Genomic DNA, 20,147 nt, shown 5'->3' with positions numbered 1-20,147 from the left:
CTCATTTTGTGGGTCATAGTCCCACCCATTCCCCCAAAACATTCTCGACATTTTTTATTATTTGAATTTGTCCGTTTTTGATTTATTTAGTTAATTGTTCCCTTAATTTAATGTAAGCCATAATTAAATGGAGCATTTATGTGTATTCTCAAAATTCCTTTGAAAAGCAACAAGAATTTAAAAACTAATCTCTAGGTAAAATAACTGTGCTTTCCAAGAAATTTTCTAGGAAACTATTTGGAAATTATAGAGCTGTAAAATAAACCTTCGCTGCTTCATCCCCCAAAATGTCTAAATTCTGTTTGAGATCTCTCCTCTTGCTGCCAGGAATCATTTATTTTATTCCCTACAGATAGAAACTAGCCTTTAGCTATATCTGGTGCAATAAATGTTATAAATGCATTGTCCCTGTTACTGAAAGAATAAATATTTTTGGCCTAAATGTAGTCAGATTAAAATATACTGAGTTTAAAAATACTGGAACTAGCCTAGCAAAATGTAGAACTATATTTTAACTGTAGAATCCCCCTGGCTTGCTATAAAACCCCACAATCCAAGAAAATGACATCAATAACAAGTGTCCTCAATGGAAAGCCCTTATTGTGTGGATTAGAGTGTAACTAGGATCCTATTTTTGTTCTGTTTTTTATTCTGTTCTACTTTGTTGCTATTATGAATACCTAATCTAATGTCACACTGGGAAATTAATTAAAACTTTAGTATGCGATACTTTTTGACTATAAGTCTAGTTTTTCTTTTTTAAATAATAATAATAATAATTAAATTTTCTCCATTTACTGCATGAATCATTTCTGGTTTCCTACCCCCCAGGTTTTCCTATTTTTACAGCTGTGAGCATTTATAGGATTAAAAAGAGAACAGCTGTATTAAAATAAGACATGTGTAGGGTTGAAAAAAGAAAAAACTGTTCCTTAATACAGAATAGCATCTATTTTCATTATTTATCTATGTGATCACATCAGTGTACACTTCCATCACAAAATGTTACACAAAATATCAGCTGTAATCTGTAACAAAGTAATACACATTCTGTGATTGAAAAACATCACGGAGGAGAAACACTATATAATTATCTGCCCTCTTTTTAAATAAAGAAGTAAATAACATAAGACGTTATGGTCTGTCAGTACATTCAGCAGCATCAAAACATCAGTGCATCAAAACACACATATACAATCAACATGTACTTTGCTTTGATCAGAACTGAGATTCTTTTGGACACTAAGGAAAATATGATTTTGAATAAAGTATAGGTATTATATCACTATTTCCTTTATCATTTCCAAAAGCCATAAATTTGTTGTTGTTCAAACGTATTGATAAGGCATCTACATAAGACCATAAGACCTTGACTTTGACCATTTCATTTTCAATATATTAAGTAAAAATGTTTTGATTCATCTCTAGAAAAAAAAAAAACGACAACATGTTTAAGAGTTCTCAAATATTGTTAAATCAAAAGTTTAGGGCCCAATATGAGGCCTAGTGGGACTCCACATTTAACCTTTTTTAACCTTTAGTACTTGCAGACTGTACATAACTACATAACTGCGTATGAATATCATATGCCTGTAGTTTGGAAAATATGCCATGAGCTATGAAATATGACTACATTTATACTAAATATATAACCTACATTATTCGCATATACATACTAACAGAAATATACATACCCATATATAAATGTATGAATATATATGTCCATGAATATATATATATATATATATATATATATATATATATGCACCCATCTACATGTACCTATGCAATAATTTCTAATTAGCAGAATATAGAATCATAAAATGTCTGAAAATGATACCAAATTTCCAGTCCTATATATTTTAATAATAATCCCATCCCTACATTTTTTTCCCATTCTTTATTCCATGTAATAATTGCTAAGCACCCACAAGATACTTGTGATAGCTCATTACGTCCACCTGAAGTAGAAAAAAAAACCATAATTTTTTGGCAGTTGTGAATGAATGAAATATATGCATATTTCCATGTATATTTAAAATATGCCACTTCATTTTTAAAGGTTTTGTCAGCCTTCTGCTCCAGTTCTTCGCTTTTTGGCTGCTTTAACCCAAACTACAAAATAGAATACCAAAGGAAAAATGCTCCAACATTTGCTCTAACCAACTCTCTCATCCCCTGAAAATCTGACACTGCAGATGTGGACACTCACAAGGTTTCTGTCACAGAATATTCTGGGACCGATGCTGCGTCTATAACCCTGTTTTCCCCAAATCCTCTACAGTTGTGAAAGAGAGAGAGAAAAAAAGTCTCATGCTTCATTCGTCTTCTCCAGATGACTTTGACTTGAATATCAATTCAGCAGTTAGTTTTAGGGAGCACACATATCTGCTCCCTAGGCCTCTGCTAGATCCCATTCCCTCTCTCCACCCTTCTGTCCATCCATCCTCCTCTGCCCCCCTGCTGTTTGCTTGAAGGAATCCACTGTAAAATGTGATGGAAGAGATTAATTGAGATTATCAGGTGCTGGTGCCCCTCGGCTCCCCACTCCTGATATGTTTTCCCTGCATTTGGGGGCCTAATGAGGAAAGCAAATACAGATATTGCTGCTTCTTATTTGAGGACAATTGTTGTTGATGAGTTGGAGGGATAAGCAGTGGAGGATGTGGAGGAAATTGGGCTCCGGGGTTCTTTCTCCGGCTCGACGGGAGGCTGTCGGGTAAAGCCTGAATAACAAATGAGTTTTTCTGAGGATTTGGCTAATCATCTCAGGCCGCTGCTGCCCCGGGACAACTGGACTTATCAGAGAGCGGGAGAGAGAGAGAGGGAGAGAGACCCAGCACTTGAACTGCGGACCCCGGGCTCTAATTAACGGCGACCGCAAATGAAAAGCAGCTGGCAATAATTACATAATTAAAGTGCCTTTGGGGGGAAGAAAAGCATAATTTCTGTAGCCATCGCCATAAATCTTGTGCTGTCCGAGCCCATACGTTTAACATGAACTTTTCCGTAGCAGGTTAATGCATTACTCATATAAAAAACACAGTATCCCTTTGTGTTTTGCTTGGCCCTGCTTAATAACAAAGCGTAGAGGACGGGCGGTCTGCTGAGCGCTCGGTCCGTGAACGTCTCAGAGAGCTGCTGGAGCATGAAGAGCCGACACCTCCACTTACCGCCATGTGTGAACTTTCTCCCTCCGAGCCCCGGCGGGTCGGCGCTGTGACTTACTGTACCGTACCGTAACAGGCTATCCCAGCCCTGTTGTGCCACATATATATGCGAGCGTAATTCTGAATTTGACCCATCGTTTCGAGCTTGCGCGCTGCGACACACACACACAACCAAACACAGAAGATCGCCTCGACGGAAACATTTGGTTTTACTTTGGGTAATTCCACCGAAACTCAAGTCAGACGGTAACTTTTACTCCAAAAACACCGCAGCCACCAACAGATGAGCAATTAAGCAATTAGACCCATTTCACAAAGTAAGCCATAAACACCTCGAAGTGTATTGTGAATAGGCCCAGCACGGTCTGTTGGGAGCGCAGCCCGATCTTTTGTCAGACGCTCTGGGATGATTAATAGTTTAATTTTTCAAAATTATTTAGACACACAAATAATTTGATACAACGAGGGGCTATTACCACATCTTCTAATAGACATGTTACAATGATGAAAGCTGTAATTTGTTTTTAGAGCACTTACAGGGGTTAGAAAAGCCACCTCGCTCCCCATCATCAATCACTTGTCACTTAACAGAAGTCTTATATTATGGGAGAAATGCAAATATGCCGGCTTAAATGCATGCTCTCTGACAGCTGGCTTTTCCCAGCTCTTTGAATCTCTGCTTACTGTTTTCACTGTAAAGAAAATTACAAGTAGTCCCTGGCAGAGGATTTGTCTCTGCTGAATGAAGGATGGGATTGGCAGCAGGACCATTGCTGCTTTGTAGCAGGGTGTTATTAAACAGGAGGGACATTTCGGAGGGCACGTGTTCCACTCTGGAATCAGATATTTGATGATGTGCAGATATGTATGGATGTTACAGAATGCCATGAAGACTTCGGGAAAATATGGGTGTTAAGAATTTTGGTCGAATACATTAGATATCATTTTGAATATTATTATTTATTTGCCAAGGTCACAACACACTACAGGAGATACGTGAATGATGTATGGAAGTCAAAAGTAGCTGAGAGCATTTATAGTTTTTTAGATCCATTATGTCAAGTTCACACTTTCATTGTGTCACGGTTTATTCAGTTATCCGTGCATTCTCTGCCTGCCTTTGCCAATTATCACTGACTCTCCTGTCATTTCAGATCCTGCCACTCCTACCTGTCCAGGTGTAACCCCAGCCCTTCCCGCCTTTCTCCCTCTCTAGAATTGAAATGGACCGCGCACTTTGCTTGACCGTCAGTAGCCAACTTTAAAGACATTTTCTCTTTCCAGATTAGTGCTCAAAGTAAACAGTGAATTCACTTACACCAATCAGCCACAACATTAAAGCCAGTTACCGGCTTCAATGTTATGGCTGAATGATATATACAAATATGCATATATACGACTAAAGTGACATCTGCATTTAGATCTATGGGAGAGACATCAGTAAATAGGGTTGAAAATTGTGGCTGACAGGTTATATTTGATACTTGATGCTTATACATTAGTGTGATATGTAAGGAAAAACTGAAGAGCAGCTCTTCCTCAGGTGACTTAGAATGTCAAGAGGGATATTATAGTAGGGCTGCAGTGAATAAACCCCTCATTACAAAGATAATGATCATATGCAAGTTCAGTGGTGCAAAACCCACGGACCCTGGTCTACAGAGAAGTGGAAAAAAAGTGATATGGTCACCATCTTAACAAGTGTGTTAGTGGATGTGTGGTGTACACCAAGAGAACGGTACAGGACAGAGTGCTGGACCCCTACACTGAGGGGCTCCAGCATGAAAACGTTTGAGCACCCCTGGTCAAAATTATTAATTAACTTATATCCAAAACACTTAAAGCAAGTTTATTACTGTATTATTTGTGTTCGATTGGGTTGAGATCTGGTGACCACGAAGGCCACAGCATATGATTCACGTGCTTTTCATACTCATCAAACCATTCAATGACCCCTGGTTCTCTGTATGCTATGTGTCCCCCCTCATTAATTCAGGTTTTTCCTTTAATTTGTCTCCCTTCTGTATACATATATATGTATATACTGTAGATACACCATAAGCTGGTACTGGTGTATTTTATATGCAGGTGCTTATCTGTTACTTCTTTGAGGCAGAAGCTGAGAAATTGAAACAAAAGTAGAATTATTTATCAAATTCAAACCTTGGCTTTACAGCAAAGTGCTTATAGCAGAAGGCTAAACGCTGTATGTGTAGTTCAAGGGGATTATAAAGCTCCATGTTGTTCAAGGTCCAGGAATCTCCTCAGGTGAAGGTCAGCGCTGTTCCCACTGTCCCTCATGCTCCTCTCTTTCTACCAGACCTGCGTGTTTTTTCTTTTCCACAACCGAGGATGATGTTTTGCTGTATTGTAGACGAGTTCAAGAGGTGGCACAAAGTATGAAGCTAAAAGGGGCTCCTGCAATAGTTGTAATCAATGTGGCAAGAGCAAAATCTGAAGCAGATTTATCAGTATTTCTGTTCTTTTTTTCCTGTTGGGAAGGGTTTAAACGGCAGACATTCTACTGCACTGAACCCGTTTGGCTCTGTCCTGTAAATGAGTTTTCTGTGCCTGTTTTTCTAACCGGCCTTGTTGACACATCAGCGTGCTGCCACACAAACGCAGACCTGATTGGGAACATGAATGTTCCAGTGCATTTCAAGCATCTTGACAGACTTCAGGGTTAAGATGTTCTGAATTAGATTTGAATTACAACCACTAAATGCCCCTGTCAAAGCTAATTACGGCTGACACTGCCCATGTGCGTTTGGCTGAGTCGCTCTTATAGGAGAGGCACAGAGCTTAAACAAAGAAATACTCCAAAGGCATTGCCCCAGAAATTGTCACAGTGTAAAAGGGTAATAGGGAGGTATTTCTCAGCTAAGAATGCTAATCCACACTCAGTCTCCAGACGTGGCTTGGCAAATAAAAGGCCTGCAGAAAATTTGCTCTGGAGGTGTTGCTCTGCAGATAAAAGCCAAAAAGGTCATTATTTGGAAGTAAGAGAAGTTTTTATTGCTAAGAGCCACAACACTATTTTCATGTCTTACGCTGTTGTTTATTCTTTCACCAGGTTAAATCGCCATCAGTCCCTCAGTAGAACACATCATTCCCAATGTGATGACAGAGATGAGTGGTTTGCAAGCAGCTCTATACCTACTGCTGGTTCATATGGATGAGTTTACAGGATGCAGTTAAATCTCCCTCAGTGGCTGCAGATGTTTAAGCTCACTCTTCCTGACACAGTAATTGCCACAGGGGCCGAGGTATCCTTAAACAACAGTCAGCATTGCTGAGACAAATGAAAGGACGATAAAATAAATTAGAATTCTTGTGTGAAATGGTGAAAATAAACAGCATGCCTGAAATGGCACCAACAGTCCACAGAGAGGGACTCTGTTATTTCTCAGGCATCCGCACTACCAGCACTGACGTCGCATGGAAGCCCATGCTCTCTCGCCCACATTCTCTCCCTTCATTGACAGCTCAGGTGTGAAAGTTTCACCTTCAGAGAATCAAAGAACACCCCCCCCCCCCCGAACCTCCTGCCTTCCCTTACCTCCCATCAGACTTAGACCACACCAGACCTGTTCCTCTAAACCAGGCCAAATCAGGCTTTTACTTTCATTGAGGTGCTTTCACATCTTAAAGAAAAAATCAATTTGTTTGTTTGTTTGTTTAGTTTTAGTTTTAGATTACAATAACAGCTTCATTACTGAGAAGCGCAGACAATGATGGAATCAGCTGTATAACGGATAATAGAAGGCACAGACTACCAGCATCCAGATATGTTTGACATGATTCACGTTTAACTCTACCAAGGATACCGAGGGCCCCAGGATTATTTTATAACAACTACTGAAAATTTGTGAAAAAATGTAAACAGGTTAAATACCTATGAGCCCATATGTCTACGTATGAGCTTGGGAGTAAAATGTTATCATGGTTTGATTGACTGATCAATCTGTTATTTGGTGTTAAAGTTCAAACACATGCACCTTTACACACATTATACAGTATTATTTGAACAATATCTGTTGACAGGAATAAAAATAGCACTAAATTTCATTCACCTCACTACAGACGGAGATCTCAGAGTGTTGGAGGTCTATCTCAAATTCAGAACTATGCACCTCTCGAGGTAGATACCTCTGGAGGTAAGTGAGAATTTTTTTGTTGGTTGTTTTTTTGATGTTTGTTTTCTTTGTTTGATTTTTTTGAATAATCTTGGTGAATGACCCTTTAAATCAGGCTTTTCCCCTTCATTTCATCCTTCATTCAGGCTTTTACTTTGAAGTTTAGTTTGAATTTCAATTAAATTGAGGATTACAAATGTAATTATGGTTCTATGAATTTTAGATGGCATGTAATACCTGGTTGATGAAAATCCAGGTATGGAATATCAAACCCCTTGAAACTGAGTTTTCCCTTCAATTTTACCTAAGTATGGAATATTTGCTACAGTGCAGAACAATTAGGTAATATTCAAGGTCAAATCATGTTGTTCATGGCTGCAGCATTCTATCAAGCTGAGATATTCCAGAAGTCTTGTGCAACATTTTAAGCACTTTTTCTTAACCCTTAGGATCTCGACTAGAATTAAAATCTTGTTCTGTGTGTCTGAACAATGCTTGACACAGTTATATGTGATTGGAAATATCATATGTCACCAGTTTGTATGACAGGTTTAAGTATAGGTATAACTCAGATATTTTTGTTAAGTTTGGTCGTTTGCTTTAATTCACTGAGTTGTGACTAATTCTAGTTTGTCTCCTTTAAACCAGGCCTTAAACCTTACTAAGACTTCTTACCCTAAAAGTCTATCTACTTCTCCTCTGCATAATGTCAGCGGTGTGAGCGCTGGCTGAGTAGCATCATGTTTATGTCCATTACATTTTTGTTTATAGTGGAGAATAAAATCTTAAATCACCTCTATCTCTGCCAACAGAAATTTCAGAATGTTTTTCAAAACACAGTATTAGTGCCTTTACGTCATTTTCGTACAGGCGTATTATTGTTTTCTCTCAAATACCGTTTTGGAGACCAGCGCAGTTTATTCGTGTTTAAAATGGCTCTCATGAGCTCTGATGTAATTCGACTCTAAAAAACAGGTCCAGCAACACCTCGTTACTCGCTGAGGTGGCCCTGCTGTTGCCTTTGCCCCCTCAACCCCTTGAGGTGCCCATTTCTTGATGCAAACAGGACCCTCTTTTTCAGAGCAACCCCCCAACAATGCAGAAGCCAGCTACTGACCTGTGCAGCTACCTCCCCTCCCTCTCTACATCGGTGTGCATTACATACAGCAAGTGCAAATTAGGTTACTGAGTAATATCCACAGAGCCGGGGCTTGTGGGTCTCTAGCCAGTGCTCATGTAGCATGTTTAAGGAAAACAGTTACTGAGCCGTTATTATCAGGGGTGGGATTAGAGCGGGATTTGGCTGGCCATAAATATATCACAGCTTCATTAAACACAGACAACACTGGAGGGGAAAAATTAATGGGACAGGGGATTTGAGAAGGGTGGTGTGGGGGCCTGTAAGTTTGGTGTTTAGGATGGGGTGGTGAGGGTGAGGGCCTGGACAAGGCTTAGCTAATTCTCTTATTCTGGACTTGAAGGGGGGTTGATAGGAACACTGCGAGGCCTGAAAAGCTTTTCCATCTGAAAGCACTTCATTAAGGGCCTCCCTGTGCTGCAGCTTTGCCCTGTCTGCTCTGGGAAGGTATTAAACAGCTGAGGGCGAAAGCTGAGAGGTCTGAGCCAATTCAGCCCAAAGTGGAGCCTTGATTTTGTCCGTTTATGCCTCATCATCAGTCGTCTGGGTCTCAGCTTACATCACTGGTGGAGAGTTAGCGTCAGCCAAATTAGCTTTGATGCAGTTTAGGGATATTGTGCAAACAACCAGTTGTGCGTTTAGAGGGATTACTTTGTCTGACACAATTCAAAACAACCGCATCCTAAAAGAGAAAAGTACAAAAAAGCAGAGAGGCCAATCAAGGCCTCCTGTTTCTGAAACTTAAAAAAACATTACACAACATTAAAAACAGTATCTGGTTTTAATGTCGCTGATGCTGATCGGTCTATATACATAAATATATATATAAATATATAAATGTATATAGACCGATATATATAGATATATATATATATATGAGTGTGTGTGTGTGTGTGTGTGTGTGTGTGTGTGTGTGTGTGTGTGTGTGTGCGCATTCGTTGATTTGGGAAGACACTCCAGGAGATGAGTTATTTCTCAGTCTAACAATTTATTACAAACCAGAGAATCAAATTGAACATGTACATTGACCTTTTCTATTCAGAAAACCACAGTCTGCAAGCAGTTAGCTGTAGCCAACTTCCTAGAAAAAAGGTGTCTGACTAAACGTTACACAGGGTTTTCAAAGGGAATGTGCATCTATCTGATTGGTCAAAAACATTGGGGAGGCGCCGTGGCTTGGGTTAGCGCTCCCTTGGCTGGAACTTGGCTGATAAGTTGGTCCCTCCTTTCTTCCACAGGCTTCCACCAGTCACGAGAGACAGTAACCTTAACAGGAAGAAACCCTCCCTCACGTGTAGCTCGTTCTGAATGTTTTGTTTTTATCTTATTCGACTGACATGACCCAGTATGGGTGTAGTAGAAGATATTCTTGTACATGATATTCTTTCCGTGTCTTTCTCTTTGCACAACAGAAAGAGGTCTTACATGACTAATCAGATAACGCCTTTATGTTTGTGGCATGGTGTCCATCAGCTGTCCTCCTTAAGACATCGCCTACAGACTGGCCTGTTTTCATAAGCCAATGCCTTTCTACGTACATACAATAAACTCTGTGTGCAAACAGCATATATCGTTGGCATGCTTCTAATATCCGCATGATTAATAAAACAGCTTGATCTAACATAGGTCCATAAGTATTTGGACAATGACAAAATTTAAATTTTTTTGCCTCTGTAAATTGCCACAATGGATTTGAAACAACGCCATCAAGATGTGATTGAAGTGTAGACTTTCCGCTTTAATTCAAGAGGTTTAACCAAAATATTGCATTAACCATTTAGGAAGTTTCATGGCCAGGTGTGGCCTGTTCCCGCAATATTTCATGACAAATTAAGCAGATAAAAGGTCTGGAGTTGATTCCAAGTGTTGAATTTGCATTTGGTAGCTGTTCATGGGAACTCTCAATATGCGGTCCAAAGAAGTGTCGATGCAGGTGAAGGAGGCCATCAATAGGCTGAAAAACAAAACAAACCTATCAGACAGATGGTAGAAACTTTTGGAATGGCCAAATCAACAATGTGGTACATTCTTAAAAAGAAGGAATGGACTGGCTCAGCAACACCAAATGGCCTGTAAGATCATACAAGACAATTTAAAATGGATGATCGCAGAATTCTTTCCTTGGTGAAGAGAAACCCTTCACAACATCTAAACAGGTCTAGAACACTCTCAAGGAGGCAGGTGTATCATTGTCAAAGTCTAGAATCAAGAGATGCCTTCATGAATGTAAACAGAGAGGGTTTACCACAAGGAGCAAAAACACTCGTAACACTCAAGAACAGAGAGGCCAGATTAGACTTTGCCAGAAAACATCTAAAAAAAAAAAACCTGGCCAGTTCTGGAAAAAGATTCTTTGGACAGATGAAATCAAGATTAACTTGTACCAGAATGATAGGAGGAGAAGAGTATGGAGAAGGAAAGGAACAGCTCATTATCTAAAGCCACCACATCATCTGTCAAACATGGTGGAGGCAGTGTTATGGCATGGGCATTTCATGGGTATTTCATTATTATTATGTCTCTGTGATACTATAATTACTATATACTATATACTATAATTTTACATACATTACATGTAGAACCCTTGAGCGCTGTGGAGCAAGTTGAAAACACAACTTTAGCAACATTAGCATTCATTTGGAGTCGTGTTTTCTGTCCACCTGATGAATAGTCCAGTCACTCTCTTTTACCGCTGGTTTGGTCTCTACCAACTCATGAGAGAAATACAGACGGATGACAAATAAAGGAAAAACCAACATAAAGTGTCTTATTTAGGTGTTGGGCCACCATGAGCTGGCATCCTTAATGCATCTTGGCATTGAAGATGTTCCCTCATTTGGTGTTTTGATGATGGTGGTGGAGCGCGCTGTCTAACACGTCGGTCCAAAATCTCCATAGGTGTTCAACTGGGTTGAGATCTAGTGACTTTGAAGGCCACGGCACGATTGACATCATTTTCATACTCATCAAACCATTCAAACTCCTGCCCTCTGGATGGGGGCATAGGGCCCTTTAATTTTTCACCCGTCTGTATCTGGCTCCTGAGCTGCTAAATGCTCCACTGTGTTAACCAGTTAGTCTGTAACTGTGTCTGTGTTCTGTATGGTGCTGGGTAGGTAGTGTACATTTGGTTCACTAGAGCTTTTCACTGAAAACAGCTGCTGGCAGCTACTGGAAACAAGGTTGATGAGAGCACAATTGTTGGGTTTAAGAATCAATACAATGAGCTAAAAGAGGCTAAAAAAGCTCTGTAGTACTGACACTAACTGCAGAGTTTGGGATAATTATCTGTGTTTTCATCACTACAAGCTAGCCCTTTTATATTACACAGTCTCATTTGAGCCATTGTTAAAGGAAAACTTGAGGTTTATTATAACTTGGATTTTATTCCTGTGACCTCATCCATCATTTCTATCTGTTCTAATAACATTGTACTCGCCAAAGGAATTGTTGAGAACTCAGAATTCATCAACATCACTAAAAACAGGTCAGACAGTGAAACAAGCACAAGCAGTCAGACTGTCAGGCTATGAGAATAACCAAGTCAACAGTTTTGCCAAATTAGTTACGGCTTTACTTCAAGGTAAAACCGAAGGTGAAGGCACCTCTAATGTCACTAATAACCCTTTAACTGCAAGGTAAAACCATACGTTCGAACCACTTCAGCAGGTACAGTGGGTCAGATTTAAAGCAGAAATTCCGGCTGTAAGCTCTGGTTGATGTTAACAGCCATAAGTTTGGTTTAGAAATATATTTGGCAAAGGGACACTGTAAGAGAAACATGTTGCCACCCTAAATACTGTTAGAACCTGCATGCCATCTGTCAAAGGCCTCACACAAAATATACCACTGCAAATCAACTCAAGTCTAAATCTGCATGGGGCCAATACAGAGGTATTTACAGCAGGGAAAAGCCACCCCAATAACACTGTAATATTATACTTATGCTCTTTATTTTTCTTTCAAAAAGTGCATGTGTCATATTGGGCTCCCTCCTACAAATAGGAATTGAGGGTATTGCACCGCAGTATTTCTGTCTGGCTCATGAACAGACGGTCCAAATGGAACCCATGTCCCATGTCTCTGCCCCAAAATGGTACGGTTGTTAAGAAGGAAAATACATGAGACGAGAGGCTTGGATATCAGATTATCATCAAGTAGCACCAGAACCCCTGGTATTTTGTTGAAAATTTTGGTATTAAATATCCGCTTCAAAGTGGCTAATTACGCTAAGTCCTGATTTCATGGCCACAGCTGTAGTGTATTACCAATCACAACAGCACGACGTAAGCTGCTGCGGTTTCTCTGCGCGAGGAGATGCTGTGGCTTATCTCTGCTGGTATCGATGTCACTATGATGCTCAGCAGAACCATCTGGACTGATAACTCCATCTCATATTCATCAGCCTGCAGTCACCAAGGGCAAGACCCAAATTCCAGGGGTTTACTTTCAGTGTATATATTTGAGGCAAAAAAAAAGGATTGTTCATCACCTCACTCCATCCCTTTCCCTTCACGGTCCATTTCATGACTCACTCACACTTTAAGCAATATATTACACTCGATCAACAAGTCGCTGGGAGTCCTTTTATTTCCTATAGAGCTCACTGACCATGGGAATTCAGCCGATGTGTAGAATGAGCTCTTTGGCCTAGAAAAAATGTTCACAGCTGTTTTGCAGTCGTCGGCCGTCATGGCATGATTTTAAGACAAACATTTCTGCCTGGTAAGTAAAAAAAGGATGGATGCAAGTGAGTTTCAAGAGGTCTTCACAACTTTAATTCAAAGCCCCTATGTGTTATCTCATTGTTGAGAATCACCACTCATTTAACCGATTAATTCAGCAGTTCAGATAGGTCTGGCTGTTTGGAGAGACAGTTTGGAGAAACACTCTACCAAAGATGTGTCGGCAGCACATGGAGATGTAATTGTACTGTGCCAGAGCCAGAGAAACAGCTACATACATTAAAAATAGTGAGCAAAAAAAACAGCCCACAAGCATAGATGAGAAGGACCCACCTACACAGGTTGTTTGTTGCTATTTCTTTGATGAAATGAGACATTTTGGCCTCATGGGGACAGTAAAATTGATAGGAATGGAGACAATGCATGTCCTTTGCAAATTATGCTGAAATTATTCTGAGCAAAAACCTATCTTGCTCTGGACCATAGTTAACCCGAACCTCTGATGCTTTATTCTCTATGGTCTTGTTCATAGCTTCATAACTCATAATCTATAATATAAGACATTAATACACAGAAAATGGGCAAAAAATGATAACTTAGCTTATCTTAAATGCTAACAATATGTTTCTGGCTTCTAGTTGCAGACCACTGTGCAATCAACCCCCCCACACCACCCACTCTCTGTAAAGCAACAGTCATTCTCATTTGAGAGCTTTTGTAAAAGTAGCATGACCTCTTCAAACGCAAATAACATGGCCTGTGTACATCTGAAACCCTTTAACCATCTATAAGAATAAGAATAAGACATTAAACAAATCGTCCAAGTCTTGATTTTCTCACATAAACACTACCTAATTTCCATCTGTGAGTTCACGACACAAAATCTTTTCTTTACAATTGTGCTTATTTTCTCAAAATCTGTCATTGTTTTAACCAAGTTACACTCACTGCGTAAAGGCAGTCAGAAACACGCATACACAGACACACATTCACAGAATCAAATCCTCCGAATGTCACTGCCAATCTGTCTGTCCCATGGTGCTCCACGATTTGCAGTGTAAACATGATACTTAGACGGAGGAGCTTTAAGTGATCAGCGTCTAATTTAAACCGACAGACCAATTGCTGTGGTCCAACGCTCAAAGCACAAAACAATCATTTGACTTAGTTCTCTTCTAATAACGCATGTCTGCTGCTAGCGTGCTTTGCCTTTAGAGTATCAGGCACAATCAAGCTAATATTTTCGTCTTGGGTTACAAATGACTAATAATCATAGGCTAACATAGTGGAAATATCAAGCTCAGCTCCATTTTGGGCTGTGTTCCTCAACAGAGGAAGGATGCCATTTTGGCATACTGTGGTTAAAGTAATAAAGTGCAGTACATGCCTTCAACTGCCCAAACTGTCTGTCATGGTGAACATCCAACAAAATACAACTTCTTGCTCAAGTCAAGTCAGTTCTGGTGTCACAATTAAAACCAAATAGTCTGCTTTTCACCCTTATTTATACCAGGGGAAAATAAAAGACTGGGATGGCATCCCATTGGCATGTGTGTGTGTGTTGTGGGGGCAAAATTATATTTATGTTCCCAAAGTGTTTTTAATCTGTCATTATTTACCTTCGAGTTACCAGCTTTATTGAAATGTATTACTCTTCACTGTATGTAAGGTGGAGATATAAACACTTCTCCAGAGCAAACTTAAAAGCAAAACTGACATCTATTTAAAATTCATCTACTTACTATTACATGATTGGTGCTTCGAGCCCTTTAACAAAAAGCCAAAAGTGCTCCTGCAAGAAAAACTTTGATTCTTTTATATCACTGATGGATTAATGGAGGTTTGACATCAGAGTTTCGGATCTGAGTCCATAAAATGTCTTATCAAATGAATACACTTCTTGTGGGAGGAGATCAAATCTTATTTTATCTTGCGTTTGAATGAAAAGCACAATTAGTTGAAATGCGGTGACAGCCACGGTTTGCGAAAATGAGCTCGGAGCCTGGCCAAAACTGATATGTTTTGGATATATCATTATCTGTATAATAAGGTTTTTTTTTTGTTTTTTTCCAGGAGAGTTACATGACCCAAGTGATAACACACACACACACACACACACACACACACACACACACACACACACACACACACACACACACACACACACACACACACACACACATAACACACGCCTCTGATGGTGTGAGTATCCCTTTCCATCAGCCAACCTAATATCATACTTTTACCCTGTGATTCACCCCCTCTAGTTCAGCTGGGCTCATATCATATTTAAAGTCGCTATGATTGAGTCCCCCCCGTTGATGGTATATTTCTCATTTAGGTTAAATCAAAGAGACGTGGTGTCAGACCTAACCACCGCTCATTACCATCATCGCTGGAGTACAGGGAGCAATTTACCTGTAGAGACACGGTAATGCCGCATGGAAATAGGCAAGAGCAGGAGCTGAAATGATATTTTTAATTATGTAGCACCTCTCCCATCGTTCCCATGCTGTTACTGGAGCCTTTGACGCTCAAGCCTCATTTCAGTATTTGCGTCTCATCAGAAAGAGGAGAAGGGGAAGAGTATTTGAATGCTAGAGGAGGACCTGTTTGGGTAGAGGGTGGTGAGCATCCTCTCCCAGTGACCTCCGCACAAACAAATCAAAACAGCAGCAGTTACAGCATCGTTGAAAGTTGACATTGCGTTGATTATCTGCCTAAGCAGGCGCTGCCAGCTCATTTTCCTATTCACTAACACTTTCAGAGGCTTCAATCAACAGCTTGATTCTCATTTACTTCTGGTTTTTGCTGGTTTTCATTATGGAGGCTAAAGCTGCTGTGAGATATCAAGTGCTACTGACAAAAGCAATGAGGCTGGAAACAGAAGCAGTCTTAGGCTTCTGAAAGAATCACAGAAATTAAAAAAAAAAAAACAACTTGCTCAGTGGACCTTGATCCAAGACATTTATGGATAGAAATACAAGTTGAGGAGTTCAGTTTCTGACAAACTATGTATTCATAAGCAGAACTAGGTTTGCCAGTATCTTGTTTATGTCTTTTGGCTTTGGCCTTTTTCTGAGTTGGATTCTGGGGAAGTGTGCTTTATTTCCGTGCATAAAACGCAATCTGCACTTGTATGTGAATTGCATTTGAATGACAGCGCTATACCTTAGAGCAAAAAGGGGGCATTACTGAAGGGTGGATCATGCAGGCTGTGATGTGATGGAAACAGTGCTACATATGAAACACTGTACACACTGGACCTTGAGCATTACATTTGAATTTGTTATCACAATACCTGTCACTAATTGCATTTTTAACAAAAAGTTCAAATCTAACAGCGTACACAAAATGTTATCATTTCTTACATTATGCATGTAAAGTTATTACATTTTTGGCAGATCAATTCATTATCAGTTTTCCTTACTTTTTTTTAACACATTATGTGTGTACACAGCATTACACAGGGACAAAAGTGGGAAAACTGACAAAAGATTTTAGATATCCCTCAAATCATCATGTCATCTCTCTGGGGGCCCCGACCCCCAGGCCTGGAACCAGTGTCCTAGCGTGTAAGTCAAGTCAAGTGTAAATCAACTTTATTTGCATAGCATCTTTACAATGGCAACAATCGCATTTCACCAGCATTAAAGCAGTGGATCAAAACAGTTTTAAAAATCAGGAAATACAACGATGAAATATGAACACCATTCAACACGTGCACACACAAAATCCAACATTTGTCTGATATCAGTTGCCCAGCCGTGCACACTCCATACCGTGCAAAAATTGGTGAGTGAAAAGCCTGAGAAAACCAGAAAAGTTTTCATCAAACAGTAGCGACTGATCTCAGGTCATCTGGTGGTTTCTGTCCAGAGAGCAGAACCAAAGTCACAAAAAACTCCCTCTGAAGACCTGGATCTTCTTCCTGGTAGAGTTAGAGGAGAACTACCAGATGACCTGAGGGCTCTGCTTGCACTGTGGGCCAAACCATGAAGTGCTTTATAGACAGAACTTTGACGTTAATTCTGCGTTGCACTGGCAGCCAGCGAAGAGCTTTAAGAACTGGTGTAATGTGTGGAAACAAATTAGTTTACAGGTCCAACATCAGGTACCATAAAGCAAAGAGAAGCTGAGGACTGCCGCCTAACACCTCAGCATGTGAAGCGATCACTTACAGATCTTTTAGCAGATCCAGGGTCAGTTTGTCATAATACAACTTTGACATCGTTAGCATATGAAGGAAAATCAGACTTATCTGCCATGTTACTATTACGACAGGAGTCTGAGGGTGCCGTTGCCGGTTACCACCGCTTTAGCATATGAGCGTTTAGCGTTTTTTGATACTTTTGTTTTGGTTACTTGTTAGAATATTGAAACTGAAAGACATGTTGTCCTGTGTTGCTGCATGTGTAGTCTAGCTCTTAGTGTTCTTCTTTGTGTTACTCCTTTTTCTTCGACGGCGGTCTGATCAGACATTATAAAGGTTCCCCTTTTGTTCATTTGTTTGGGTCAGTTTGGCCTGTTCAGTTCTATTCTTTCATGGCCTGAGTTTAATTCTGTTGAACTGACATCTTTCATAGGCCCAGAACTTTTTCCTGTGAATCCTTGTGCCTGCCAGCCTGCCAGCCTGCCAGCCTGGTCCCTCACAGACAGTTAAAAATGCTATGAATTCAGCTTCTTTGTGCTTGTTGATTCTAGCGCTTCAAACCAGATTATAAGTGCAGTGACTGACACGTCACCCCCAGAACCTTCGGGAGGTTCAAGGAAATTGAACCGAGAGTTTCCATCTTTCACCTGCAGGCTCTACTCCACCAGGGTATCCTGTCCTCTATCTCAGCCTCATGGCTGTATGTTTGTTGAACATTCTTCATATCTATGGAGTCCGCTCACCAAAGTCACTCTGTTGCTCACCCCAACAGATATCTGAACACACTTCTTGAATCAATCAAACTGTTATCCTTTCCCCACTTAATTGCAGAACACTGATTGGTTAAATTTATGTTGATCATGTGCACACTGTGAGTCAGCTAAATGAAACTGAAAGGGGAGAAACTTTTGGAGGAGAGTGCAATGTTCATTTGCAAAAGGACTGCAAACACAAAGGATCGCACACACTCACCCACCTGGATGTGGTTAGGACTGAGGAAGGCCAGGCCCATCAATAACCCCCAGTATTAACAGTTCATCGCTGTTCAAGACAGTGGAAGTAAGTGTCGTCCACAAGACACAACTTTGGGACAGAACATAGCTGATCCTTTTACAAGTAGGCATGACAAAGCAATGTTCATTTAGGCTGTGGTCCACATGTTCAACTGTGCATGTGAGGTGGGGACAGACTGTGTCTGCTCCTTTGACATTGTCCCAGAATGCCAGAGAGCTTCAAAAGTGGAAGCATAACAAGACATTGTGAGGTTGAGGGGGCAAGCTGCGTGTGCTGAGTGACAGACACTTTAGCACTAACGGGGGTCATCAGCCCCTTAGGTCACAGTGCAAAACTCTTTTCAGACGGGAACGATGAAGGCAGACTCCCACCCCAAGCCGCTACCCTTCCACTCGCACGTTTATTCACGGACTCTTGTTTTTACAACACAAAACAAATGGCCAATGTGACACAGCACTAGTCTGCACATTATCAACACAGGCAATAAGTCACCATTAAGCCTGCTTCATTCCCACATGGCAAACCCCTGAGCCTCCACTGTTCACCAGCTACAGTTTCACTATGAAACGCCCTCAGCTCACAGATCAAAAACAACAAAGTGACAGAAAACCCAGCCTCTCACATTAAGATGATTTTATTCCCAATAGCATTCCTGTGTTAGTTTTTACACTCCCATCATATCACTGCAGCTCAGAATAACAGAGACTAGCAGAGACAATGATCATTGGAGTTCAAAACTATGCCCTCTGTTGTCTTGCAGTAGAAAACCTCATCAGACATGAACTACTTCTCTGACATTATTTTAACCTGTTTATAATCTGCATGATCACATGATCACATGATAGTTTATCATCAGACAAAAAATAATCTTCAGCCTTGGCCTTACTTTAATATTTGGAAATGATATCTAGTGTTTCCACAGCTTCTTATTCTGCTCGAGGATGTGATTATATTGTTTTTTTTCACCTGGATGAATATCACTTTTTTCTGCCGTTAAAACCAACTATTGCCACGGGGACCACTTTTTCATCTCATATGATATTAAGAGCTTCACTCTTGATTCTAACGATGTCACTTGTAAGTAACAACCCCGCCTCTTTCACATGAATGTGCTCGTAGCTGAAGGAAAACCCAGTTAAACGGGCCAGTTGATGACCAGTTTCATTAGACAGGTACAGGCCCTGAAAAACAGGGAGAAATCATCACGAGAGTAAAGGAAGACGTTCCCTTAACAAGCGCTTTACTCAGATGATTTTAACAAAGATGCAAACAATCTACAAACGCTACGGGAACAAAGCTGTTGCAGAGAATACAAACCCCAATTAAATCACAATATACAGTACAACATTTCGCTTTTTTTACAACTATTATTGGAAAGTAACAGGTATGAGCTGAGGCTCAGAAAACAATCACACAACTCACTAAAAATGCTTAATACCCAATATACAGTTAATTGTGCAAAATATGAGCAAATGTGGATGAAGGCAAAACACAAAATGGTACCCGCACACCACCACGGAGGGGACTGTAAACAAAAAGTAGCCTGGGTATTTGTTGTCAAGTGGCCCCAGTTTCACACACCACTTTCCAACTGACACAACATGTTTGTTGATCAATGAATCATTAATTTAAAAAAAAACAACAATCTGTTCATTTGCTCATTTGTATTGTTTGTGTTGGGCTAATACGTAAGAGGATGAGACTCGTTTTCCACGGTTTTCCTGCCCCTTGTTTGTTTGTTTGGAAAGCAAAACGTCAAAGTTGAATTAACGTAACCATCACCTCACACCTAATTGGACTTAATAACCTGCCGTCACCGTCAGAATTACTTCAAATACTGCAAAACAGTCA

General features: G+C 40.2%; 1 long non-coding RNA gene across 1 annotated transcript; it reads left to right on the top strand.

The window, feature by feature from the left end:
- The first annotated feature begins 3,150 nt into the window (after positions 1-3,150).
- LOC120795868 lies at positions 3,151-6,462 on the top strand. The gene is made up of 3 exons (XR_005708283.1): positions 3,151-3,416; positions 4,325-4,417; positions 6,244-6,462. It is a non-coding gene; the product is annotated as an uncharacterized LOC120795868 (long non-coding RNA).
- The last annotated feature ends 13,685 nt before the right edge of the window (positions 6,463-20,147 follow it).

Source organism: Xiphias gladius, chromosome 10, assembly GCF_016859285.1.
Source record: "Xiphias gladius isolate SHS-SW01 ecotype Sanya breed wild chromosome 10, ASM1685928v1, whole genome shotgun sequence".
NCBI classification, from domain to species: domain Eukaryota; kingdom Metazoa; phylum Chordata; class Actinopteri; order Istiophoriformes; family Xiphiidae; genus Xiphias; species Xiphias gladius.
This window is presented reverse-complemented; position numbering and strand designations above follow the sequence as displayed.